The following is a 9,850-nucleotide window of genomic DNA, read 5'->3' as shown; positions in this document are numbered from 1 at the left end:
GGAAGGAAGGCTGGGAACGAGGGGTCCAGCCACGGGCCATACTGATTTGGTCCAGAAGAGCTGGCTATGCGGTAGCGTCACGGGCCTGAGCGTTGAGAAGAGTCTCGCGTCCCAGGAAACGGTCGCTTACTGGAGGCTGAATGGGTGTCCCCATGGAAGTTGAATGTGGGGACAGAGGTGGAACTGCACTTAAAGGTGTGAGGGATCCTTTGCCTCGGGGCTGTATCCCACGGTGTTCGTGTTACTACAAGCAGGTTTGAGCCGTTGATGGACTTGAAAGAGGGAAATATTAATCCACGAAACTCAACCCTGAGTCTAATTTCTTTGGGCACCCTATATGGCTGCCTCCCAAGATAGTGTCATTTGGGGGAGGTGACACCGGGTAGACGAGGGGGGTTCCCGTGTCTAATGTACATCCTTCACACAATTAGACTTCATTTAAATGAGAGAAGAAAATAAACCCTTCAATTAATATGAAATTTCCTATAAAAAATAGCCACAGAAATGACACGAGGTTGGAAGAAAAATGTAGGACTTTCCTGTGATCCTGGTCTAGGGAGTGGGAAACGAATATGATCAAAATGCATTGTATACTTATATTAAATTCTCAAAAGACAAATAAATGTATATTTTTAAATGCACCTCAAAAGGTACTTTTCATGAAGGATACTGGGGAAACTATACATGTTTCGGTCATTTTTGCTGTATTGTAAGTTCCACAAAGGTTTGTACCTTCTCCAACTTCTTAATAGAGTTCATTTTGATTCGTTTTGTTTATTTTGTTTTGTTCGCATTCTCAACCATTGCTTCTCGCCGTCGCTACTGTGAAATGACGTTATTTTACTGAGGAATAACGATGGCAAGAACCTCAAAGTGGGAATGTTTGAGTAGCCAATGAGCAAATTCAAGAAAGGAAACCAAAATACCTAGTAAAGAAATTCTGCCTGGCATGCTCCCTTGATGATAAATTTCTCCTAAGAATGGAATACAGAATTTCCCTGGCTCTCTGGGGAGTTGGGCCAGGGCCAGGATGGAAGTCAGCACCCCTGGGATTCAGAAAGATTGTGTTTAGATCCAAGCCATGCTGCTACAAAGCACTGAGTTAAGTATTGTGAGGGGGTAGCCATCTTCAAGGCCAGCAGAGTACAGTGTGATCCCACAGTTCAGAGGTCTCCAGTACCTATTTAATGCCTTTGTCAAACTTTGATCTCTGGACGTGTGTTTGCCCTGAGGTTTGAGGTGATCATGAGCTCATCTGGAACTGTGTAAATAGTAGTAAGAAGCCAAGGCAGGGCAAAGAGCTAGTAATCACAAAGTTACTGCCGTGGGGTGTAAAGGGGGAATCCCTTAGGCAACCAGGAGTATGTCACATTGCCACTTGACTGTTGGCAGCAAGAGACTAAAGGGGGCTGCAACTCTTCCCTTCTTCTCTAGCTCTTCCATGGGACTCTCTGTACCTTTGGCTTTCAGTTCCAGGCACACCGGACCCTCCTCTACCTTGTTTGGAGAAGGCCCCAAGGTCTCCTGTGTTATGTGCACGGTATTTCTTCTTTAATGTGCCTCCCTCTCACCTGGCTTCCTCCCGTTCAGCCTGCAAGATGCTGTTTAAACACACCCTCCTAATTAAAGCCCAACTCACACTCCCCAGCCCACCCTAGAGTACTGATGCCACATTCTAAGAGAGTTCTCTCAGGATAACAGTGAGCGCCTAGCGTGTAGCACACAACGCTAGGTACATGTCAGAGAGCCCAGAGCCTGGGGTCAATGTGGATAGCTCCAGATCTCTGTTTTCCTGAGCTGGGTAGCTATCAGTGCCCCATCCAGACCATGAGGGAAGCCGGGAGCTGCTGTGGTTTTCAGCTAGAGGTGTGGGAAGACTTGGGTGTACTTATGCACCGACTTCGTTTCCTTTTTGAAGACCACTGTCTGGTCTCTATTAGCTCTAGGAAGGACTCAACCCAGAGTCACTCTGGCATCTTCCTAACACTCCTTTCCCAGTCTTCTGAACTGGGTGTGAGTCCTCTGAGTGGAACTGTCCTCTCTTACCTAAAAATGCATCCGCATGGGCCGGGCAACTGCTAGGTAGGTGAAGGGCTTGCCAGGAAAACATGGGGACCTGAGTTAAATCGCCAGAAAGTTGAGCATGATGGTGTGTGCTCCTGAGGCAGAGGTAGACATAGGCATAGGTAGGTAGACAGACAGATAGACAATTGGGGTACACTGCTCATCCCTGCTAATGGGGTTACATCTCAGTAGCAATGCATCTTCTTAGCATGTATGAGCCTGTAGATTTCAATCCCCAGAACTGAGGACAAAAACCCCACCCATAATCACCGGCCATATTACTATGGAAGCAGAGCAAAGAAACCATTTGGGGAGCAGCTTGACTCAGCCAATACGGGTACACGTGCAATGCATCTGAACAGATCAGGGAACCTTGTCTTCTGTGATGTAACTTCCTGGTAACTGCCACACCCCCCTTTTGTGTAGGGCTCCCTTAAGGAAAAAAAAAATGACATTTGAAGACTCGAAGGAAGGTTCAGGGTGATATCAAGATGACAGAGCGGCCTTACGACAAAACTAAAAATAGAATAAAGGCACAGCTCTTAATCACAGAGGACCCGTTGATATCTGCAAAAACTTGGGTTGTTCTTTGGTGACAGTATCTTGCCGCATATCCCAGGCCAGCTTTGAACTCTATTCCTCCTGCCTCAGATTTCTGAGCACTGGGATAACAGGCCTATGCCACTATGTCTAGACTGTGGAACTGCACAAATGCTTCCACACCTGCTAGTCTCCCTTTGAGTTGTATTCCCAAATCCTCCCGGAGAAACATCCCCAGAAACTAAGTCTTACATGAAGGAAGCTTTAAGGTGTCTATATGGTGAATTGGCAAAATATTACTGGAGATGGCTAGCGTTTTCAAAATAACCCTACACCAAGCACTACAGGCTACTAGGGACTGCCGGGAGTAGGGGAAACGTAGTCTTCCCTAGAGAAGAGCACACCAACTGGTTATCCAAACCAAAAAACACATAGATAAGTAACATTATACAGACTGAGCAGGTTGCACTTGCGTGTTTAGGAATGTATGTTAATATACACAGACTGAGCGGGTTGCACTTGCGTGTTTAGGAATGTATGTTTATATACCTAAGCACATAGAGCAGTAATTGATTTAAAAACAGGCCATGAATTTGAAAGAGAGCAAGGAGGAGCATATAGGAGGGCCTGGGAGGAAGGAGGGCGAAGTGGGAATGATGCAATTGCTATATCAAAAGTAAATCAGAGAGGTAAAAGGGTGTTTTACGTTATAGATAAGCCATGCTATAGACTTTTAAAACTACCATATGGGTTAGAAAAATACAAGAAAAAGGTATCTACGGTCATGGAAATGGGTACCACTTCAGCTCTTAAGGATAGGAGCATCTCGGTGAAGTGTGAGGCACAGTCTAAGCAAAGATCACCCAAAGACCTGTTTCTCCTCCATTCCTCTTTCTTTACAGCTTAAGATTTGTGTGTTGATGCCTCCAAACGCCACTTAGGGCTCACTGGGGCGCATATTTAGACGCATCCAGCCTTGCCCAGGCCACCAGTTCAGAGCTCTTTACTCCGGACTTAGAGCCATCATTTCACCAGTGTCCCCGAAACCCTGAAGTGCTTGAAATCCAACGCAACAAGCACATCACTTAGGCCAGCCTGTAATGTCCTAGTGCAGCCATGGGCGAGCGGGAACTCAGGGTTGGTTGGGGAGGAGCTCAGCACCACTGCAGTGACAACACAGGAGAGAAGCTCATTTCAGAGGATGGACAGAAGAGAGGGTATTGGGGTGTGAGATGCTGTCTAGAGGATGCTTACAATATGCAGTTCATTTTTTCAGGCACATAAACCACAATTCCCAACTACTTTAAAAAGAAAGAATTATTACATTTTTATTTAGTGTGTGTGCACATGCATGGGCATGCAGTCCAGGGTCTGTGTGTGGAGGCCAAAGGACAACTTGCTAGACTTGTCTTGTTCATTCACAATGTAGGTCTAGGAGATGAAATGAGGGGCTCTGGCCTGAATGCCTGCCTTCTTAAAGACTGGCCATAGATCAAGTCACTTCAGTCTCATGCCTTTCTTCCTTTCCTTCCCTTTCCTTCCCTTTCCTCCCCTTTCCTTTCCTTTCCTTTCCTTTCCTTTCCTTTCCTTTCCTTTCCTTTCCTTTCCTTTCCTATTCATAAGGCAGAATACTCCCTGAGAACACAGGAGGACTCTAAGGTAACAAGGTCTCAAGTGGAGAGGCAGTCAGCAGAAAGCTATGGTCAAACAATGGGTTCAGACTATGGAGTGAGAAACCTTTCTCATGCAGATATGCCCTCATTTAGGGCAAGTGGCACTAATGCCTCAACTAACATTAAAATGGTTTGCTAAAATAGTGAAAATAAAGCACCCAAGAGGACAATGGTGTTGTTTTTTTGGTTTGGAGGATTTGGATTTTGCCTTCATGCTAGACTCTTAACAGCCTGGCTCTCTCTCCTTCAAACTCACTGCATTTGTATACTGTGAACTAATTAGAAATGAGTAAACACAAAAGATTAAGATTTCTGGACAAGGGCGTCACTGAAGGGGAATCACCTCCACTCGGCATGTGAAAACCCACATCTGCCCTCATCCTGATATTTTCATAGATCCTTACCCAATATTTTTATTGATTTTAAATTCAGTCCCGTAAAGCACTACACATTTGCTTCACGATCACCATAAAAAGCCCCCATCGTTCTGAAGCTAAGTAAACCAGGTAATGCTTACGGTTTTGACATGCAAGTGTGAGGCCGGGAGAGTTTTGAAGTTATTGTTTTTGTATATGGTAACGTAATCTCATTCAGCCTCATGAAACTTACACGTTTCATGCTGCAAAGCATCTTTAACATAAAACACTTGACACCTGTGCGTACAAACCACTGGCTGAAACTCTTTTGACAAGACCAATAATAGCGCTTTTACAGAATTGACTGCTTCTCGGCTTCGAGCTGCCCTGAGCTCAGTACCAGCAGACATTTTGAACAAACCCAGGCTAACTCGGCTTCTAGGCTTCATTTTTAAACAAAAAGCAATTCAAATTTGTCCTCATGCATTTAAATGTCTAATACAGAAACAGATTTCAGGCTGCATAAAATGTGCTTTTCCACGTCACTGAGACTGAGCATCTTGTATGATTTGCGGAAGAAAAACTAACTCTTCCTGCCATGCATTCATTCGTTATCACAGGCAAACAATTTTCTCCATTCTAATGGGTTCTCTCAAAGGTTGTTTCCAGCACAAGATTATCAGCAACCTATATCTTTCTGATGGCCTGGAAGAGGCATGGGACGTAAGAGTGGATTAGTAGTGTTTCAAAGCGAACATGAAATCAGAAACAGTACAGAAGTTAGAAAAAGTACACTAGTGTTAAGATTCACAGTTTAAAACTACCCAAACCACCTCCACCCCACATGCTAATTGTTTACTGAAGGAAGTAAATTGTGAAATGGATACATTTTAGTAACTGTCTATTCTTTTCACAGAAATGTATCCAACCACATTTTAACCATGTACCCTAAAGTCAAAGGTGTCATACTAGGAGAAGCATGGAGCTCCCAAATTGAATGCCCTGATGATTCCTTTTCTTTATCTTACAGTGCACATGCCCTGAGGGGCATGCAGGCCTTGCCAGAAATGCCTAGGAAGTCCTTAGAGAAACTCAAGGCAGCCCTTATTTGACAACGACCTGGCTTTGAACAATAAACTTATCAAAAACTCGGCTTGGAAATCCAGGAGAAGACCCAATTTTATGCTAAAAAGAAAAAAGAAAGAAAGAAATGCTATAATTGAAATGTAAAAAACAATTGCCAACCACCAAAGAGCAAGAGCAGGGAAGCAGGCAGAGTTGATAGCGGGGAACCAGGACCAGGGAAGAGGTGATCTTATCATGTCGCAGTACCTACAGCATCCAGCCAGGAGCAGAGCAGCCCTGGGAAGGGAGCCCTCCCTGCGGAGAACAGCTTCACAGAGGGTAACACCTCCTCAAGATGTCTCCCAAAATAGTTACATGTGCTCAGGATGAATGAGTCATTCACGTTTGCATTTTTTATGCAAGTTCTTCAAGGACACCCATCAAAAGTTGAGCTACGAAAGAAAACCAATGAAATGTTTTAAAACAACAGAACTGCACACAGTATGCATATGGCGAAACATGGATGTGTGAATGTGAACAACTGTTTCAGATGCCATATGAAGACTAAAAAGAAAAATCAGAAATGCTCAGATTTATCTTACACTGGGAACACAAAACATTGCTATAAAATCTTGGATGGTCCTTAAAAAATGAGTTTTTAATCTTTACTTTTTCTGGGAGGTAATGAAAGTGTATTAACAAAGGGAGTGCTTGAGTGAAGGGTGGACGGCCAAGAGAAAGTGCTAAGGTGGGTTTAAGAACCCTTTTCAGTGGGGGCTAGGATGCGGTGGGTTTCTTTCCACAAGCTATTCAGATTCCATTTTGGAAATGAGGTGGGACAACTAATTTAGTACCTTCCCTGAACTCAAATTGTTATAAAGGGATTTGTACCCTCAACTGAAAGATGGACAGTCCTACAAAATAAACATGGAGTTGTAAATTGTTATTTTGTCAGTGTTTAAACAAACCTGGGCCAGCAAGATGGCACAAGTCAAAATGCTTGCCATGGAAGACGCTGACCCAAGTTTGATCCCCAGTAAGTAAGAAAGAATGGAAGAAGAAAGATGAGTCTACAAGGCTGTCCTCTGACCTCCACAGGCAACAATGGCATGTGCACTACCCGTACACACCATGCTTACACACACACACACACACACACACACACACACACACACACACACACATACATGCAGGCAAGCATGCACACAAACACTTTAAAACCTTTTAAATCAGAACCTAACATTTTCTCAGAGGCAGAATCACTAAAGAACATTCCAGCTGTAACTTTCAGCAAAATTACTGGCAGAGATCTAAAAGTGTCAATTACTTTGATACAGCAACATAATAAAAATGGATCTGACCTTAATACAAAAATAAAATAGTGTACTGTCTCCAAAAACCATGCATGTCTTCAAAAATTCTGCAAAAATATTTTTCATCTAGGGTCTCATCCTACATCAGAGTAGGGGCTCCCAGTGCTTGCCGTATTAATGGAAAATTAAAGAATCTTATCCCTACACCCAAGGGTAAGCAGGTAAAATGGGCTAACAGCCCTAGATGATAGACACAGGGAAAGCTTGAGAGACCTGAAGTTTGCCACCCATCTTAGAGATCATAAAGGGAAGGGATCAGAATACAGGCATTGTTAGTTCGCATTCAACCTTCATTGTTCAGTCATGACTTTATCTCTGCTGTAGGGCCTGGGTCCGCAGTGGCTGCGGGCAAAGCGTAGTACAGGCAGCGTACACAGAAGACAATAATGGCCTCAGATAGGCTCTCTGGGAAGGCCTCCTCCTCCAGGTGATTAGCAAGATCATCACTCCAACATCCACCTGCTTGTCACCGGCCACCCATCCTTGCTTGCATTGGGTCACCCTTCCCCTCAGAACGCAGAGCTTCAGATGCTTACAAGGCACTGTTACTCAGTGTCCTTGGCTGACAAAGGCAACATTGTGGACGGTGACAACACGTCTCTCAGCGTAAGTGTGACAAAGGGGAGGCCACAGACTGAAACAGATGCTGACTTCCAATCCAGACTCAGTGGCAACAGCAGTAGCACTTTCTAATAAACATAGTCCAGCTAAGCCATTGCTTGGCAAAACACAGTGGGGTTACTAAATTTGGGATCTAATCTACGAGGCCTTCCGAACTCTCGCTGCTGAATGCCCCATGGAGAGGAAGGACTAAGGGCTTAGATTAGCCAACGAAAAATATGAGATTATTGCACTTTCCCCACCCACCTCTCCAAATAGAAAACAAACTTATTACCTATGTGACACTGACTGAGCTGGAAGTGGCTACATTCTATTGGATGGGTTGGAGGGAATAATGTGGTTCTCCTGTGAACACTCACATTCAAATGCGCCATGGCAAATGAAATTAGGAGCAGAAGTAAATAGGTCATAAACTGTTGTATCCAGACAGCAGGATAGTATTCCGTGCTTAAAAAGAAATGAGCTATCAAGGCATAAAAAGACACGAAAATGTAAATGCAGATTGCAAGTAAAAGAAGACAATCTGAGAAGTCTGCACACTGATTGATTCCAACTATGTGACATTCTGGAAGACAAAACTCTGGAGACGGTACAAAGATCAGTGGTTGCCAGGACTTCAGTGGGGAGAAGGGCTTCGGGAAACAGAACACAAAGGCGGCTTGGGGCAGTGAAAATACCCCACATACTACTGTGACAATAAAGATACATGTTACATGTGCTTCAAAACCCACAGAACATACAATATCCAGGAAATGTCCTAATGGGAACGACCCACCTCCTAGAAGGATGTGTCAGCATCAAATGACTGACGGCACCAGATCCAATGTTCATAGTCAAGAGTGTGTGTGAGTGGGGGTAGGTGGGGAGGCTAGGTTTTGTTTTGTTTTGAACCTAAAATTACTCTGAAAAAGAAAGTTCAATTATTTGTATTAAAAATATCACAGAAGCATCATTGTTTAACCCGAAAACACAGATCAAATGTCAGCCTTACAAACACAGTTTCACAATCGAGTTTACACATTTATCTCTCCCTATTCATACATGTAAAATAAAATCTGTAATAAAAATATATTTTACAATTCTGGGAAATACTTTGTATTTTCTAATAAAACTCAACGTGTGGCTGCATTCGTCAGCAGCATAGTAAAAAGCTCTTCACCATGTGGGAGAATTGAGTATTAGCAAAGGTTACCATGAGGTACAGGGACGTGTTGCAAAGCTAGCGAGCTTGGCCCGGGTGCCCGCTGTAGAACATGACCAACCCTCTACGAAGGAAGGAAGTCTCTAGGACTCAGAACCACGTGTGTAGCATTAGCGCTCTCTTCCTGACCACAGTTCTCATTCAGAGTCTAACTGGCAGCTTTCACTTCCAAATAAGACGACCCACTGGAAGGCCCCTGTATGAACAGGTTAGCAAGAATGGGAGTTTGAATAAGAAAGAACAGACTCCTTCCCCAAGGCTGAAAGAGGAAGGATGCGGGGAAATTCACAAACAACAAGGAGAGGAGCTGAACACTGGAAACAAAATCAGGCAGCATTGTGAAGAAGCCGGGCGGAGCACAGCTCCATGTGGAAGGAGGCAACATCCGATGCCTTTGGTCAACTCTCAAGGTGATTATCAGAGGAGATACGTGCCATCTTATTGTGGACCATGGATTAAGCAACACTTGAACATTCTGTAAGTCGTTTTAGGTCACCACAGATTCTGATTTAGGTAGCCTGAGATGTGGTCACTTGAGCTTTTATGATGTTAAGAACAATAAGCAATAAACCCACTGGAAAACAGCCAGCCCATGTCTTTTAGTATGAAATTGAAAGTATCAAGAATTATATCCAGGGCTAAGACTATAGCTTAACAGAGAAACACTCCATCTATAGGAGCTGGGGTTGATTCCTAGACCACGAAACAAATTATATTCAGACCAATTTCAAAATCAACACTAGAAAACAATTGTTAACCCATCTTCATGTAAAATAAAAACCAGATATTGATCTTACACATTTTACAAGGATGCCCAAAATACATGGGTTTTTTTTGGGGGGGGTGGGTACTCATCATCCATAGTGCTTAGCTCCGTGGACAGTTTAAATGGGTCACATGCACTTTGACCATCCTCACCCTCCTGCTCTTCATCTCCCTCTTTCCCCAGTCCTAATG

General features: G+C 43.8%; 1 long non-coding RNA gene across 2 annotated transcripts; it reads left to right on the top strand.

The window, feature by feature from the left end:
* Positions 1-101: 101 nt before the first annotated feature.
* LOC108351259 (uncharacterized) lies at positions 102-9,475 on the top strand. Of its 2 annotated transcripts, none has more exon segments than NR_190441.1 (2): positions 102-195; positions 5,664-9,475. It is a non-coding gene; the product is annotated as an uncharacterized LOC108351259 (long non-coding RNA).
* The last annotated feature ends 375 nt before the right edge of the window (positions 9,476-9,850 follow it).

The sequence above is a fragment of the Rattus norvegicus genome, chromosome 6, assembly GCF_021556685.1.
Source record: "Rattus norvegicus strain SHRSP/BbbUtx chromosome 6, alternate assembly SHRSP_T2T, whole genome shotgun sequence".
Lineage (NCBI taxonomy): Eukaryota > Metazoa > Chordata > Mammalia > Rodentia > Muridae > Rattus > Rattus norvegicus.
Note: the sequence above shows the minus strand (reverse complement) of the source record. Positions and strands in the feature narration are given on the sequence as shown.